General features: G+C 38.4%; 1 protein-coding gene across 5 annotated transcripts in view; it reads left to right on the forward strand.

Moving 5' to 3' along the window:
- ENOX1 (ecto-NOX disulfide-thiol exchanger 1) overlaps positions 1-15,955 on the forward strand; it is a 311,721-nt gene that overhangs the window by 1,708 nt on the left and 294,058 nt on the right. The gene's annotated exons all lie outside the window — the stretch shown is intronic.

The raw sequence follows: 15,955 nt of genomic DNA on the forward strand, positions 1-15,955 counted from the left end.
GCAGTGCATGGTGTTGGGCTACCTTTATCCTTGTGGTTTCTGACATGGAGCCTGTCCTGCCCCTGCCTTCCCTGTGTCCCCAACATTAGCCTCTCTTCCTGCTTACTGCTGGGTTCATCAAAAGGCGTTCTGGGCCCTGGACCTGCTTCCTTTCTCTTCCCCAACTCTGTGCTTACATCATGCCTACCCTTTCAGTGCCACTTTCTCCTCAGATGCCTTCTTCTCTGCCTCGCTGATGGCTACCATGGCAAAGCTGCCCTGGTCCTATGTCTGTGCAGTGCCTTTGGTGGTACTGATGCTCATGGGTCCCTGTCCTCCCTCCACACCGAGATAAAAGACTGAAGAGAAAGCAGATGTCTTTTTTTTGATCCCTCCAGCTATCCTAGCTGCCTGCACATAGGAGGAGATAAGTCAGTACTTGCTAATTATATTGGGGAATTTTTAAAAGAATTTAAATAAAACAGTCAGGAAAGTATAAAAACAAACTTGCCTTCTTGCTTCAGGGAATTTAGTAATAAGGTAATAAGAGCTTTGGGATAACTTGGATGCATGCAAGGTGACTCTTATACTTACGGGAATGCAATAGACAACCAGGGGAAATGCCAGTAGAGTTCGTTCTTGCAAAGGTTGCTAGGAAAGGGACTCTAAGGCTCACTTCTGACACCCTAGAGAAGGCTTAGTAAAAAGATGAGTACTAACAAGGATGAGGGTAATGAGTCTAGATCACTAAGACAGTGGGGAAGCCAATCAGTAACGTTGTCACAATTCTAATCTAGAGTTCATGTGTTTATTCTACTATTTGGTGAGCATTTTAAAAATCATTTACTATGGGCTAAATACTCTGCTGGGTTCTGGGAACACTAAGCTGAATGAGGCCCAGGCTGGTGTGTGGGAAACTCATATAGCCCAGTGGAGAGGCAGATACATTTGTGGACACTTAAAAAGCAATGTGAACACTCAAGGATGAAGACTCATACATATCATGGGGGGCCAAGGAGAGACTCTGAATTCATTGGAATCTGCATCCAGTTTCTCAGTCTAAGTCAGGAATATAGAGGGGAGGCACCTTGTAGAGATGGCAAGGACATTAAGCATGAATCTGGGGTTGTAAGCAGGGCTGATTATGGCCCAAAACTATAAGATTATGGCTCATAGGTCAGGAAAGGAAACATCAAAGGAGATTTTATATTATAAAGCATTCCTTAGGCTTTCTGTTCTTGGTTTGGCCTCCTCTTGATACTGACTTCTTTCTCTGCCTAAGGCCCGTTCCTGGAATCTGCTCTGTTGTCTCTTGGTGTTTGCTTTCTGAAGCAGAGGTTGCCTGGCTGCCAGACAAGTGTCCAGGTGCTTCTTTAGTTCACTAAATGTATTATACCAGAAATGGGTTGGCTTTTACAATGGGAATTTATTAACTTACAAGCTTAGAATTCCGAGGTGGTGAAAATGTCCAACTCAAGGCATCGTCAAGATGATACCTTCTCCCAAAAGGCAGAAGATTGCCAACTCCTCTGTCTCATGGACAGGTACACAGGGATGTCTGCTTATCTCTCCCTCCTCTCCCGGGTTTCACTGTTTTCAGTTTCTGGCTTCAGTGGCTCCCCCTCAATTTTCTGTGTGTCCTCTCTTCGCTGCTCTGCCTTTTCTCTCTGAATTTTTCTGGGGCTTTTTTTTATGTCCTCTCTCTGTCTTTTATTCTCTTACAAAGGACTCCAGTAAGAGGATTTAGAACCACCCTGAATGACGTGGGTCACATCTCAACCTAAGGTCCTACTTGCCGAAAGATCCAACTTACAATGGGTCCACACCCACTGGAATGGAGTAGCTTTAAGGACATGATCTTGTCTGGGATGCATACAACTTCAAACCGTCACAAATGCTATGGGGTAAACTGGCAATGAACTTATTACAGTCTCAAAGGTAGTAAGAGATGGAACCTGGAGAGCATGTGGAAAGGCATTTCAGGTGCAGCTTGTGCTAAAGTGCAGAGGCAAAGTCAGTAACCAGTCAAGCTACAGAAATGGCGGATATTTAAAAAACAGACAAACCGATGCATAATTGATGCAGTGCTGTAGGCTGATAGCTCAGAGGTAATATATAGGGTTGTTCTAGTCTGCCAAAGTGCAATTTACCAGAAATGGGCTGGCTTTTACAATAAGGATTTATTAGCTTACAAGGCTACAGTCCTGTGGCTGTAAAAATGTCAAATCAAAGCATCATTAGGTGGAGCTCTCTTCCCAAAGAATGGCTGCCAGCTATCCTAGACTCCTCTGTCACATGGCAAGGAACATGACAGCCTTTGCTGGTGCCTCCCTTTTCTTCCAGATTTCCTTGTCTTCAGCCTCCTGCGTCCGTGGTTCTCTCTTTCTCTTTGAGTTTCTTACCCCAATAAAAGGATTAAGACCCACCCTAGATGAAGTGGGTCATGTGTTGACTTCTAATCCTAGTCACCAAAAGATCCTACTTACAATGGGTTCACTGCCACAGGAATGGATAAACTTTAAGAACATATTTTTCTGGGGTCCATACAGTTTCAAACCATCACAAAGGTGGATAGTGAAATTGGGAGAAATGCACCAGCGTGGACAGTAATGTTACTGAATTGAATTGAATCTAACCTGTTGCACTTGTCTGGGTATGAGCTAATATGCATCTCAGTTTCTCTGATAATACCTCTTTGGGAACCTGTAGCATGAAGATTCCTGAAAGGAATCACATTGTAACCTGCATTGTTGGAATGGGCATATAGCTTTTCCATGTTCTCTACTAATATGTTCTCTTTATACCTTAAAGGAAATAAGTCTTGCCAAGGATTCCTGATTTGGGTAAGGGAGTGTTTCTGATATATGCCACCTAGAATCACCAATTTCAATCCTAAATTTAATGAAAGAATGTTAAAATGAGTGGAGATTCCACCTAATTATGTTGTCTATAATTTACTTTTAAATTCTTCATTGTAAACATTGTAGGGTATGTGTTTGAGGATTAAATAATCTACATCTCAAAGAAGTAGATTAGTAAATTAATATCTGAAGTACCTAATTGAGAATAGTCAATCCAGAGGAGTGTATCTAGTACTTGAAAGATTCGTGGGATGCTTCCATTAGCTTTATATCTGGTCAGCAAGGAGAATTTAGAAATTATTTTTTCATGAGAAATGGCATTCAAGGTTTCTGGGTTCCATACCATCAAATAAAAAGAATAAAAGAATTTAGTGAACCAAATATGATAAAACCAATTGCCTTTGGCATATCACTCTAACTTTATAGTTCTGGACAGTCCTGCCTGCGAGACTGACCTATACTAACTAAAAATTTAGTTCAGTGCTGCATTAGAATATCACCATATCTGTTTCCAGTGAATTTTTGATGCTAAATGCTTTTGGAACAGCAAACAAAACAGAGGGAGCATCTTCACTGGTTTCTCAGACCTGACTGTAGAACTGTTTTTCTGCCTAGTTGCTGACACGATGTGTGTATGTGTAGCAGCTTTGGTAGCGAGGTAGTGGGACAGATGACCTGTAGGTCTCAGTTAGCAGAAGGAACCTAGTATTGATGAATGATCAAATTGTCGTAGATCATTTTTCACAATGCATGACTTGAGAATGAACTGAACGAAAGAAAGAAAACAAAAAAGAGAGAGGAGTTTTTTAAAAATAGGAAAATGCACTGACTGGTTCATGAGTTTTCTGTGATGAAGAATGTATTCTGTAGATTGGTTTTGTTTGGGGGCTGCTTTTTCTTTAACCATACTGCTATGCTCCCTGACTCATTGTCCCATAGGCCCCATTTTGAAAAGAAGTAACAGGGCTCTCTGTGACTTTTGGGCAGAGCAAAGATAAAATTGGTCCACACTACCAGAGATCAAGCCTATGGCCATCATTACTTAGGCAGAAGGCAGCCATCCCCAAGCTCTTGGCCAAACACACGGACTGGGCTTTATTTAATAAAATATGGTCTTAACTGATGTTACACAGTGAAACTTTATAAACTTGTAGGGACTTAAACCTAAGGGCATTTTCCTTAAATGTCCAGGACAAAGGCTTTATAGCATATTTTCCCCTGTAAAATAAAATTGTGAGGCACCTTGCAGTCTGAATTATCTGAAACACATTGCTTATTTGTATGGTAATCTGAGCTCTCCATCACTGGAATAGCATAATGGCTTTAGCTTGTTTTCATCTTAGGTTATTTTTTAGAAGGAAAAATTAATGAGGACTTTTTCTACTAATCACAATTCCATTTTGTATTTCTTTGATACAGTTTCTTTGATGTGAGGAACTCTAAATCTCTGTTGAAAGAAAGAAAAATGTTAGTGAGTCTGTTTAACACGTACACAGTCTCAAGAATTTAGGAAGCTGCACAAGATGGGGAAGCTGATATTCTCTCTGTTTGGGGCTGCTTTGTTTATTTGAGGAATTTAATTACAACTCAGGTAGCTTTCTTGGCATATAAGGAATTCTTAAGACTGCAGAATGTTTTGAAACTATACTATTTGAGTGAGTGGGCCACTGAAAAAACAAGCTAAATGAAAACGTGAGCTCTGCCTTTTTAGACAGAGAAGCCTAAGAACTGCAGCTTCTTTTTTTCCCTCATTGTTCCTTGGGTTCTTCTTGTGCAAAATAATTTTACTTTTCCCAGATGGCTTCAGTGGTCACTGCAGAGTACAGAAACTTGATCCCCCAGTAGCCAGGCGAGCAGAGCTCTCAAAATTTCTTGCTTCTGCCAGCTGGAGAGGAAAGGACTGAATTCACAAGCCAAGCTTCACTTCCCACATCTGCTTACACATCTATAGCACCAAAGCCAACGTGCACTTAATACATGCATCCCCTGTGATGCAACAAGAGTATCCCTGAAAGCCTGTGTGTAGTTCACATTTTCGTAGGTTTCCCGCTGACTTACATTATACTTTCAGAGACCTGTTATCTGAAATTCGGATTGCTCTCCAATTGGCTGTGGCTTTAACTTTCTGCCCTTCAGGCTTCCCGTCAAGAAATTAATGATATGTAAATGATGCAGGGGTTTAGAAACCCTTGGTAAATTCTTCTGTGAAGCTAATAACCATTCCTTACTTGATATTCAACCGTCCATTTATTCCACAAATATCTCCCGGGCTCCTGCTTAACTCCCGAGAAAATAAATACGACTTGATGTCTGGCCCGTAGGGGGGTTACAGTCTCTGTGGAAGAGTAACTCTGGGGGCGCAGCTCAGGGTAATCACTGCCTCGGGCCAGTGTGCATGGGGCCCCCGGAGCAAAGAGGAGGGGCGCCCAGCTCCTACTCCTACAGATGAGGAGTTTTCATGCGAGGGACGGGGTGTGGGGGCACACAGGGGCGCGGGGAGAGAACCGAGCCTGTGCAGTCACAGGGCATGGAGCAGGAGGACGTTGGGGAGAAACTACAACAGTGCGCGCATCTGTCAAGCCCCGCGGAAGGTGGGGCGAGCAGGACTTTCCCCGCCCGTCTCCTGGCGAGTGTGATGATTTGTTTGAAGCTGCGCGCTCTGCATAGTGCAGTGGTTAACAATTGTATCCTGGAGCCGTGTGCCCCCGGTTCACATCACGTGGGCAAGGCCCTTGACCCCTCTCTGTGCATAATTTTCCTCATCTATAGGATGAGTATTATAATCACATTATCTACTGCATAAGGCTGCCATGAAAATTTTTATCGGTTAGCAGGACCTTGCATATACTGAATATTATGTATTTGTTAAATAACAAATCTGAGACCAAGAGGGAGCCCAGGCATTGACTTTTTTTCATAAAAGGCATTCAGACAGCAAATTTAGAAATCCTAGAATTGTTTCTAATGAAAAGCCAATTCCTGAAACAGTGGCAATACATAATACATATTATGATGCCGTGCAAGTGGTACAAACAGCAAATATTCATATCCAGAACTCTTTGACTCTTAAATCCATCCAGATAGTACTCATTTCTATGTTGCAAATATTTATTTCTTTGCATATACTTAAAATCACGAATATAAAAAGAAAAAGAAAAAAAAAGAAAGCTCGCCTCTCAAAGTTTAGTCCTAGAAGAAAAGACTTAGGGTAGCAGTTCTTAAACTCAAATATGAATAAGAATTTCCTAGGGAGCTGACTAACTTGAAGATGCTCGGCTCCACTCTCAGAGAATCTAATTTGTGACTCTTGACTGGTACCTAGGAATATGCATTTAAAACCCATCTTCAGGATATTTTTGAGACTCTGCTCAAGCCTTTGCCCTTTGAGCTTGTGACCCCCTGGGCTCTGGAAGACCCATGTGCTGGTTCCAGCTCTGCGTCTTACTGGCTGGTAACCTTGAGCATATCGGTTAATGCTTTTGCATCCCTTTCTTTGTCTGGAAATAATATCATTGCTCTGCTATGAAGATCAGGTGAGATGTGCAACCGAAAGCACCAGTGAACCGACTGCTATTTGTGAAACTGAGGGAACCTCAACCCACGGTCTGGGGACAGGATGCCTCAGTCATTTTAGACTGGTGGAGGGTCGGGGACTGACTCTAGACCTCCGGCAGCATTTCTCCATAGACGCCACCTGTCTCTTGTAAGGCCTGTTGATTATCCAGCTGATGTCCATGTGTTTGGCAGACACAGGCATTGGGAGTTCAGTACTTTATAAGGCAAAGAGTCCCATTATCAAACAGATCTGAGTGTAAGGAACTTCTACAGATTAAGCACAATCAGTCTTGCCAGTAGGTTTGGCTAGCATGTTAGATAGCTGAGTGGGCAAGGGTTGCTTAGAACAGGCTTCTGAATGAAAGTGCCTAGTCCAGAACTCAGGTGGGGAGGGAACAGGGGAGGCTGGCATGGCCAGCGGGCGGGCCTGCTGAGCAGCTGTTCTTTGATTCTGTTCCACTCTCCTGCCTCAACCCAGGCCAGCGAGAGCAGCTGCAAGTTCACATGCCAAAGTGAACGAAGAGAGGACTACACTGAGACAGACAGAATGGCTAAGAGAAGTCGTTTGCAATTTATTAGGATAAAAAAAATTAATTTTGTGCTAGGCATAAACATTTAAATGGTTCTTTTCTGAAATATAGTTGCCTCTGGTTTTGGAATTGAGCAGCTACTCTTAGGAATTTACTGTAATGAAACAAAATATTTAAGACCAAAACTGAAAAAACAATGTGATTAGACATAAAATATAAGAAACTGGTTTGAATTTAATTTTATTCTATTTTCATTTTTATTGAAAATGAAAAAAGAGCTAAAATCCCAAACTCACCTTTTGTTTCTAGATGTGAACATGAAGTAGGTCTTGTCACTCTACTTAACCCACAGGGACAAAGCTAGTTATGACTGCTTTTTTCCTACACCTGCCATTTAAGAGACATATGCATATGTCTGAATATAGACAAGCATTGCATTAATATATGCATTTCATAGTTAAAGATTTTGATGTTTTCTATGGAAACATTTCATTGTTAAATTAATGCGAAAATGCAGTTGAAATCCTTATTTTCCTTTGAAAACTATATTACCATCTTTCAAGCTCTGTGATCAGTAGCTAAGAGAGTATTTTTTATTTGAATGTAAAGGAGTACTTGTCATTTTCTCCTATTTCTATTTGTTGATTTTAAAGATATTCATTACATTTGTGTTGTTCTTCCTTATTACTATAAATCTCATAAAAGAAATGTAAATCACACGTGCAGATATGATCATAACGCGTGATCTGTCCTTTAATTTAAGAAGCTATCCAAAATTTACTGGTAGAGAAGATGAATAGTTGCTCGAGTTTAGTTACAGACGATAAACTGGCTTCCAAGGAGGAATCTGCACTGAGAATAATGGTATGATACTTACATTATTTATTACTCCTTCAGGGTGTATTGTTAGCATTATCCTGTTTGGTATTTATTAAAACTATAAACTATCATGCCAGAGGGATCAAGGGCAAAGGATGAATCTTAGAAAAAACAGGAATAGTCTTAGTCTTTCCCTATCTCTCCAGTCTTATTATTATTTTTTGCCACTCCTCTCCTTGTTCTCTATACACACTCATTTCTTCTTTGTGGTTTTTGAATGTTTCATAACCTCCCTTCTGGGCACATAATTATTCTGTTCCCTTTGGCCCTCAACTCCCTTTGTTTTTGCTTTTTTTGTGTTTTTTTGTGTTTGCTTTTTTCTGACCAAATATTATTTGTTCTTAAGGCCTCAGGATAAATGCTTTTTTACTTTCAGAACCTTTATGACCTTTTCTCTCTACTCTCCCTTTCAGCACTTCACTCTTTCTATATCCTAGCACTTAGCACACAATGTGGTTATTTCTCCTTCTTTAACTGTGAGTCTTCCAAGCTAAGTCATACACTCCTTGATGGCAATGACTCTTTCATACACAAATATTTTTCTGGCATTAGGCAAAACACTTAAGGCATCTCAGGTACTTAACTAATATTTGTTGGAAAAATGGATAGATGGATGGATTACAGAGTCAGTGGATGGAAGGATGAGTAGATGGATGGGTGAATGGAAAAATATAACCCTCCTAAAGAAGGAAAGATACCTCATGAGGCAGGTTCCTATGGCAGTTTGAGCTAGGAGATTCATACGACTTAGGTTCTCAATAAATACAATTTCATCAACTGGTTTACTTGATTGCCATGCAAAAATGCAAGTGATGACAAGTAAAATATGAAGGTCAAATAAACTTAATAATGTCAGTGATTTCCTTGACTTGAAATGAATAGAAATTGGTTTGGGAAGTTCTCTAAAATATGTATTTATTACATTTATTTTTTTGTAAATGGTTTTATTATATAGATTTTTAGCCATGTCTAGAATCATGCTGGCCAGTCTTTCAGCAAATTATGTGCTCATTGGCAGAATGTTTCAAAATATTAGGGTAAGCTTTGGAGCTGTGTGCCATTCGACAGCTCACATGACATTTCCGTGTCAGTATGTTACTTTCTTATTGCATTTTGTAAACTCATCCCTTGTGTGCTTCTTGCCAGCGTTTGTTCTCAGGGTGGAATAGGTTTGAATTTTTGGATCAAAGTATGCAAAATGGTACAATAGACTCCAAACAGTCTTGTTTAATTAGGAGTATATAAAACAGAAGAAAAGCAGGTTAGAATTAGCTTCCTGAGCTCTGTGATTCTGGAAGGATTTTTGTGTAACTGCATAAAACTGACAGCCATTTGTAGACTTTCTTTAGTAATAGAAGAGCTCAGCCTGATCTTTTGAAATTGTATAAATGTACACACACACACACACACACACACACACACACACACACACACATCTGAGACTTCAGCTGGGGTATTTTTGTGATCACCTATGGAAAGAAAATTTCTGGTGCTCTCTTCTTGAATCCCCTAAAATGAATCTGTAAGATTACTGCAGTTTGAAGTAAATGCTGCTGGTAACAGTTTTTCCTTTATTAGGAGGTAGAATGATGCAGACCAATGGTTTAACATTTCCCAAAGCACTTTAAAGGGATGAATAAGAATCAGTGAGATAGCATATTGCTTTTTGCTTTATTTTGGGAGTTTTAAAATTTCGTTGGCAAACTACTATTTCCCAAGAGAACCTCTTGACCTAATTTAGTAAGTTCTAACTGATAGATCTTGCTTACAGCACAAGTAGTTCAGAGGTCGTGTGTTACTTTCTTTTGAGGTTTTTCTCTTAAGGTTTCCAGAGAAATTCATGTCAGTCTGATATGTTTACATTGAAATAAACTGACATTTGGATTTCAACTCTACTGCAGCAAAGAATCAATATGAATATAACTACACAAATTATGATGCATGCAATAATCCATAAACTGAGCTGTTCTGAGTGAAATTACTGTCTGAAAATATGTTTAAATTGATATATTCCCACATCATGTTCCTAGAGTGAATCACAATAAAAATTAAACATGTTTTATATTTAAAGAAACTTTTCATGTCAAAGTAACTTTCAAAGAGCTGCACAAGAGAAATAATACTTTTAGTCATGTGCGTTGAAAAATGGACAAAGAATGGGCAGAGACTATGAGGCCACCCCTGTGATGAAACTGCTCGGCTCATATCTTTATTTTATCCAAAACGCATCACTCATTGAACTTTACTTCCACTGGGCTCTTCATGGAACTACGTGTATAGAAGAATGGTGCATCAAGTTGGAAACTTCAGTGGAATTTATTAATATAAAATATAACCTTATTGGCATGATGTTAGTAAAAACATCACGGTGTGGACATTGCTACTTCTCCTTGTCTTTCGTCTGCACCCCTATATTAACAGGAGAGGAGCAGTGGATAGCAGCTGTACTAGCAGCACTTACTGTCTGCCAGGCCCCATTTTCAGTGTGTTACAGGTAGCAATCCATCTGAGCCACACAACACCCCAACAAGTTAGGCTCTGTTATTCTTTGCCAGTCCCCATATGAGGAAACTGAGCATAGAGAGGTACAATAACTTGCTCAAGGTCACTGCAGTCAGTACAGCAGTGGTAGCAGCAGCATTTGAACTCAGGCAGTCTGGTTCCAGTCTGCCCCCCAAACAGCTGTGCTACTCTGCCCCTCGGCTATGGTGATTCAAATGACTGTACAATGTTAAGATTCAAAGTGCGGGGAATTGCTTTGACAGAGGCCCCAGGGGCTGGGCCCAAAAGACATGGATTCAGTGGATTAGCAGCAATGATGATGAGCATCTAAGAATGTTTTAGAATATGCAGGGTACTTTACAGTAAAATTAGGAGGTTATTCATTTAAAAAAAAAATCACAGAATCCCCATTATATGTCAGACACCCTTCTAGAGGAGGAGATGCAGTAGTGAATACGACAACATCCCTCTTCTCAGTACACTTGGGTGCTGAAGAGGATCGCATGGTAATTATAATGTTATATAATGTTAGTAGCAACATCATTAAATGTACCATGAAAATGAATCAGAAACAGGAGTGCAGCCTGATGGGTCAGCAAAATCTTGCCCTTTGGCAATTCTTGAAATCCTATGAAAGCTCACATGGCATGAACTGCAGATTCTTCAAGCTCCAGTTTTACCCACAATAAGACAATCCTATAATATTTGAAGATTGTTTACTCTTTTTTTTTTTTTTTTGGTGTTCTTCTAAGGCAAAAGCATTTTGCTAACTTTTTTCTCTTCTAGTGAGATCAATGCACACACACAGACACACACACACACACATACACAGTGAGAGAGAGAGAGAGAGAGAGAGAGAGAGAGAGAAAATCCTTTTCAGAGTTATTTCCAACAGAGGTCTGAAGTCTATTACTACTTGTGAAATTTTTTGAGCCCCGAGTTTTGCTAAGAAGGAGTAATTGGAGTTAGACTGTCCAACCCTGAGAACGTATGTCTAGAAATTTACCAGCTACTGGAAAATTCTCATTCAGGAAGGGGAAAATAAAAAAAGAGCTCAGATTTTTTTGTTTCTTTAGAAAAGGAAGCCAGCATTCATTTTTTTTTTATCAGAATATAGAATCTTTTTATTTTGTTCCCTTAACCCCAACTCTACTCTTAGAGAAAACCTGTTCTAATTTTTTTCCACTATAGATTTGCCATTGATTTTAGAATTTTATGTAAATAGCATCATACAGTATATACTTTTGTGATTAAGTCTTCTTTCACTTAGCATAATGTTCTGGTTTTTTAAATTTTTTCCTTTTTGGTTTGGTTTTTTGTTTGTTCGTTTGTTTTAACTGAAGTATTTTTTATATTCCTCCATGTTTTTACATATATCAGTAGTTTATTTATTTTGATTGCTAAGTATTTCCATTTTATGAATATATCCGTTTAACCATTCTCCAGTTGGTGGACACCTAAGCTATTTCCATTTTTGACTGTTATGAATCAAGTTGCTATGTCAAATGGCATTGGAAAAACTCTTCATTTGAAGTGTTTTAACCAGGAGCAAAAGAACATTTGAAGATGACTGAGAATACCCTCCACAGACTCCACAGCCTTTCTTATTTTGATGTGGGTCTCTTTTTAAGGTTTTCCACTTCATCTTTACTTTTTTCCGACCATATATCACAGAGTAGTCATTATACCTGAGAAATTCAAGTTCATGTCCACATCAGGTACATCCCAAATTTTAAGTGATACAGATTCTGTGATGTCCTACTATGCCTAACGTGCATTTATCCAAGGTATGTCATTTGAGGGTAGAAATATTGTGTCTTAGAAACGAAACTTCGGGGTGTAGCTCACAGACCTGATTCTGATGGGCAGTTTGTCATCCTGCTCGTTGGAAGTCACAGAGTGAATAAATGACAGATGCGAGATATTTCAGGGTGGCTCCAGTCTCAGCTATCTTCCATTGATGTTTTAGTGAGCTAAAGACAGCAGTGTGCTTCTTTCTCTGAAATGTGTTAGATGCCATCATGGAGACTTTTTGAGGACAGACATTTACTCACCTAATGTATTTTTCACAAATATTTTGCCTGCAGTTACTGGTTTAACAACTAATAACCCAATAGGTTGAATTGCCATGTATTCTCAAGCATTTCTAAGATACTGTCTGCCACTGGGTAGAATCTGTAGAAGACATTTCTATTTGAGACTTACCACTGTAGTGTTTTAAGTTCTAAAGTACCAACAGAATCTTCTTTATATGCTGAGGGGGAACACTATGATGAAGCATTATTCTAGTTGAGTAATGTCCGGAGGGTTTTATTTATTTATTTATTTGTATGCTGTATGACGGGGTCACATTTCATTATTTTTCCATGTGAGTATCTCATTCTTGCAGCACCATTTATTGAATTATTTTTTGTATTGCTTGTTCTTGTCTTTTCTTTTGTTTCTTTGTTTTTTGGGACGTGCGTGGGCCTGGAGTCAAACCTGGGTCTCCCGCATGGCAGGTGAGAATTCTACCACTGAACCACCCTCGCACCCTCCAGAAGGTTTTTTTCTTGTTAATAAATACTGCACATTTTAAAAATCAGTGGAATGCAATGTATGTAGTTTTAAAAACTGACCAAAGATACAGGAGGCTTATAATGAAAAAATTAAAAGCTATAGTTCTAGATCTCACCCTCAGTGTTACCACTAAAGAAAAACTTTTAATTCATTTTTAAACATTTCTGTGTTTATACTTTATTAGTGTCTTTATAGCTCTAAATATATTTATGATACTAGTTGTATTATAATATTGGATGGATGTTGTAGAAATGTATATATAATATATATGTCATATATATAAATAATCACCTTTTGATGATTTATCAACTTTAGATACTTATCTGTTGAATTACCATTATAATAGGTAAAAATCTAGTTTATTTTTACTACTAGCTCCCCAATCCAAATATAACTCCATTTTTAGTTTTTCTATTCATTACCTATGTACTTTAAATAATATGCTTATTCCTTTATTTTCATTCCTTCAACTATAGACAGCAACTACTGACTTCTTAATTTGTGAAATGAAAACGTTATCATTTCCATAACCTCTCCCTTTAAACCTTCCAGTTTATCACATTCATACTTTTAATTTTACATTATTAAGATTGATATCATTTATGATCTTCTTCCAAAAACCTATTAAGACTTTAGTGCTTTGCCTGTTAGTTAGTTGATTCTAAAGCTTAAAAATGAATGAAATTTATTATAAATATGTAATGCTGAGCTAGGTAGTATACTATGATTGCATTCTTATTTTGTATAACTTATTGTTTTTCCAAAAGTTTCTTATTCCTTTTTTTTTTTTTTCTTTGCTAATCTGCCTTCATGATTTTAAGGATGTTCAAGGTATCAGAATGTAGAATGGAATTTGTGGAATTCCCTGATTTCCTGGATACGTTCTTCTGTCTCAGGCTAATGCAACTGCTATGTAGGCCTTTTGCCCTGCTATTCCCTGGATCCATGTCTTCCCCTTTCTACTTTATCTCATGTATCGGTGAAGTATATCCTCAGGCATTTTCACAAGGGCATGTAAGTGGTAATATTCTGGAGACATGCTTATCTGAAAATGACTTGATTGATGTCTTTGCTGGATCAAGAATTATAGGTTAAAAATAATTTTCTCTTAAAATCTGGGAGACATGTTTGGTTATTATTAGCTAATAAGAAATTGATTCTTCATCCTTTGTAGGTTCTCCTCCCCCCTCAGTTTTTAGAAACTTATCTTTAGGATCTTTTATTAAAACATACCTGGCTATGGTTCTTTCTACTGTTGATTGGGTTCATTTCTTGATGGGCCATTTCATTCTGAAAATGTGTGAACTTTTGCTGTAGCAATTTATTTTCAATTAGTTCTTTGATTATTACCTTCTCTCTGTTTTCCTTGGAATTATTAGTAGTTTAGCCTTCTGGTTTCCATTTCTCTCAAGTTTTTTTTTTTTTTTTTTTTTAGACTTTATAGAGACTATTTTCTTGCTTTCTGCTGATTTTTTTTACGAATTGACTATTATATCTTCAACTTATTAAAACTCTTCCTTATTCTCTCATTGTTCCTTTTTTTTTTTGAGGAACCCTGTTTTTGGTTTACAGTTTTAAAAGTTCCCTTCTATTCCCTGAATTACTCATGTTTTCCTTTAGGGTAAGTTTTGTTTGTTTATTTATTGTAAACTTTTCCCTTCATCTTTCCACTGTACTTCAAATGTCTGTCAATGGTTGTTATCCAATAATAAGAATGAGAATTTGATTAGGAACTCTGTGTGTAGTCAGCGATGATAGCCTGGCATCCTGCTGGATAGGGTTTTTGTTGGGAATCTAATTATTACTCAGGATTCCCAGAGCTTCTGTGCTCTTTTGAACACATTCCCTCCTCATACGTATCTAGTTTGTAACTTTATCAGTCTTTTTTCCCACTATCTAGAGTTTTGGTGGAATGTTTTACCCATTTCTATTTTGTTAGGTTTTATGGATTTATGGCACCTTGTCTCCTTGGCATTATTATTAATGGGAACATAGAAAAGGTTTCCACATCATGGAAGTGGTTGTTATAGCTATTACTGATGATCTTACTATCAGATTGTGCTTGTTCAGCCCATTTCATAAAATTTGTTTACTTGTAATTATGTCACAATTACTTTATATTTCACAAACAGGTGCATAGTTCCTATTATTAATATAAAGACAAGGAACATGGATTTCCAGTGAATCCACGGGTAAATATTGAGGAATCCTTCTCCCAATCTTTGAGAATATTTGGGCTATGCCCATTCAAACTTTTTCATGTTGAAATGAGGTAAGGGGCTAAGGAATAGAACTAGTTGATTTTCTTAGAGAGGCTGTCCCTTCTGGGTTTCAGGGCTTATTTGGCCTAGGAACCATCTGGAAGCTATAAGTTTTGGGAAAGTAAACTTACATATGAAACTTTTGTAGAATGTCAGATAGCCCTAGGTGTTCTTTAGGGTTAACAGGAATGGTATTGGTTGGGGGTTGGTAAACTATGATAGTTAGCAATATCTAACTGAAATTTGCATAAAAGTAGCCTTCAGAATAGACTCTAGACTGAATTTGAACTCTCTTAGCCACTATTACCTTATTTTGTTACATTTCTTTTGCCCCTTTTGGTCAGGAAGGCGTTGTCAATCCCATGATGCCAGGGCCAGACTCATCCCTGGGAGTCATGTCCCTCGTTGCCAGGGAGACTTTCACCCCTGGATGTCATGTCTCATGTAGCAGAGAGAGTAATGGTCTTCTTTGCAGAGTTGGTAGAGAGAGAGGCCATATTTGAGGAATAAAAGAGACTTACTGGAATTTAGTTACTGTTAAGCATAATTATAGGTGGGCTTAATTTCGCTGCTACAGAAGTAAGTTTCATGAGAGCAAGCCTCAAAATCAAGGGTTGGGCCTATTTATAAAACTTGGAAGCTTTTATAAGTGGAAAAAACATTTCATTTAGAAATAATTTTAGGTTTACAAAAGAGATCATACAGACTGTTCCCATATACTGCTTGCCTAGTTTCCTCCAATGGTACCTTTGGCACCATGGTTAAGTGACCACTTATCAAAACTAAGAAATTGACATCAGTACAGTACCATTAACTCAACTCCATACTT

Source organism: Tamandua tetradactyla, chromosome 4 (genome assembly GCF_023851605.1).
Source record: "Tamandua tetradactyla isolate mTamTet1 chromosome 4, mTamTet1.pri, whole genome shotgun sequence".
Classification (NCBI taxonomy): Eukaryota; Metazoa; Chordata; class Mammalia; order Pilosa; family Myrmecophagidae; genus Tamandua; species Tamandua tetradactyla.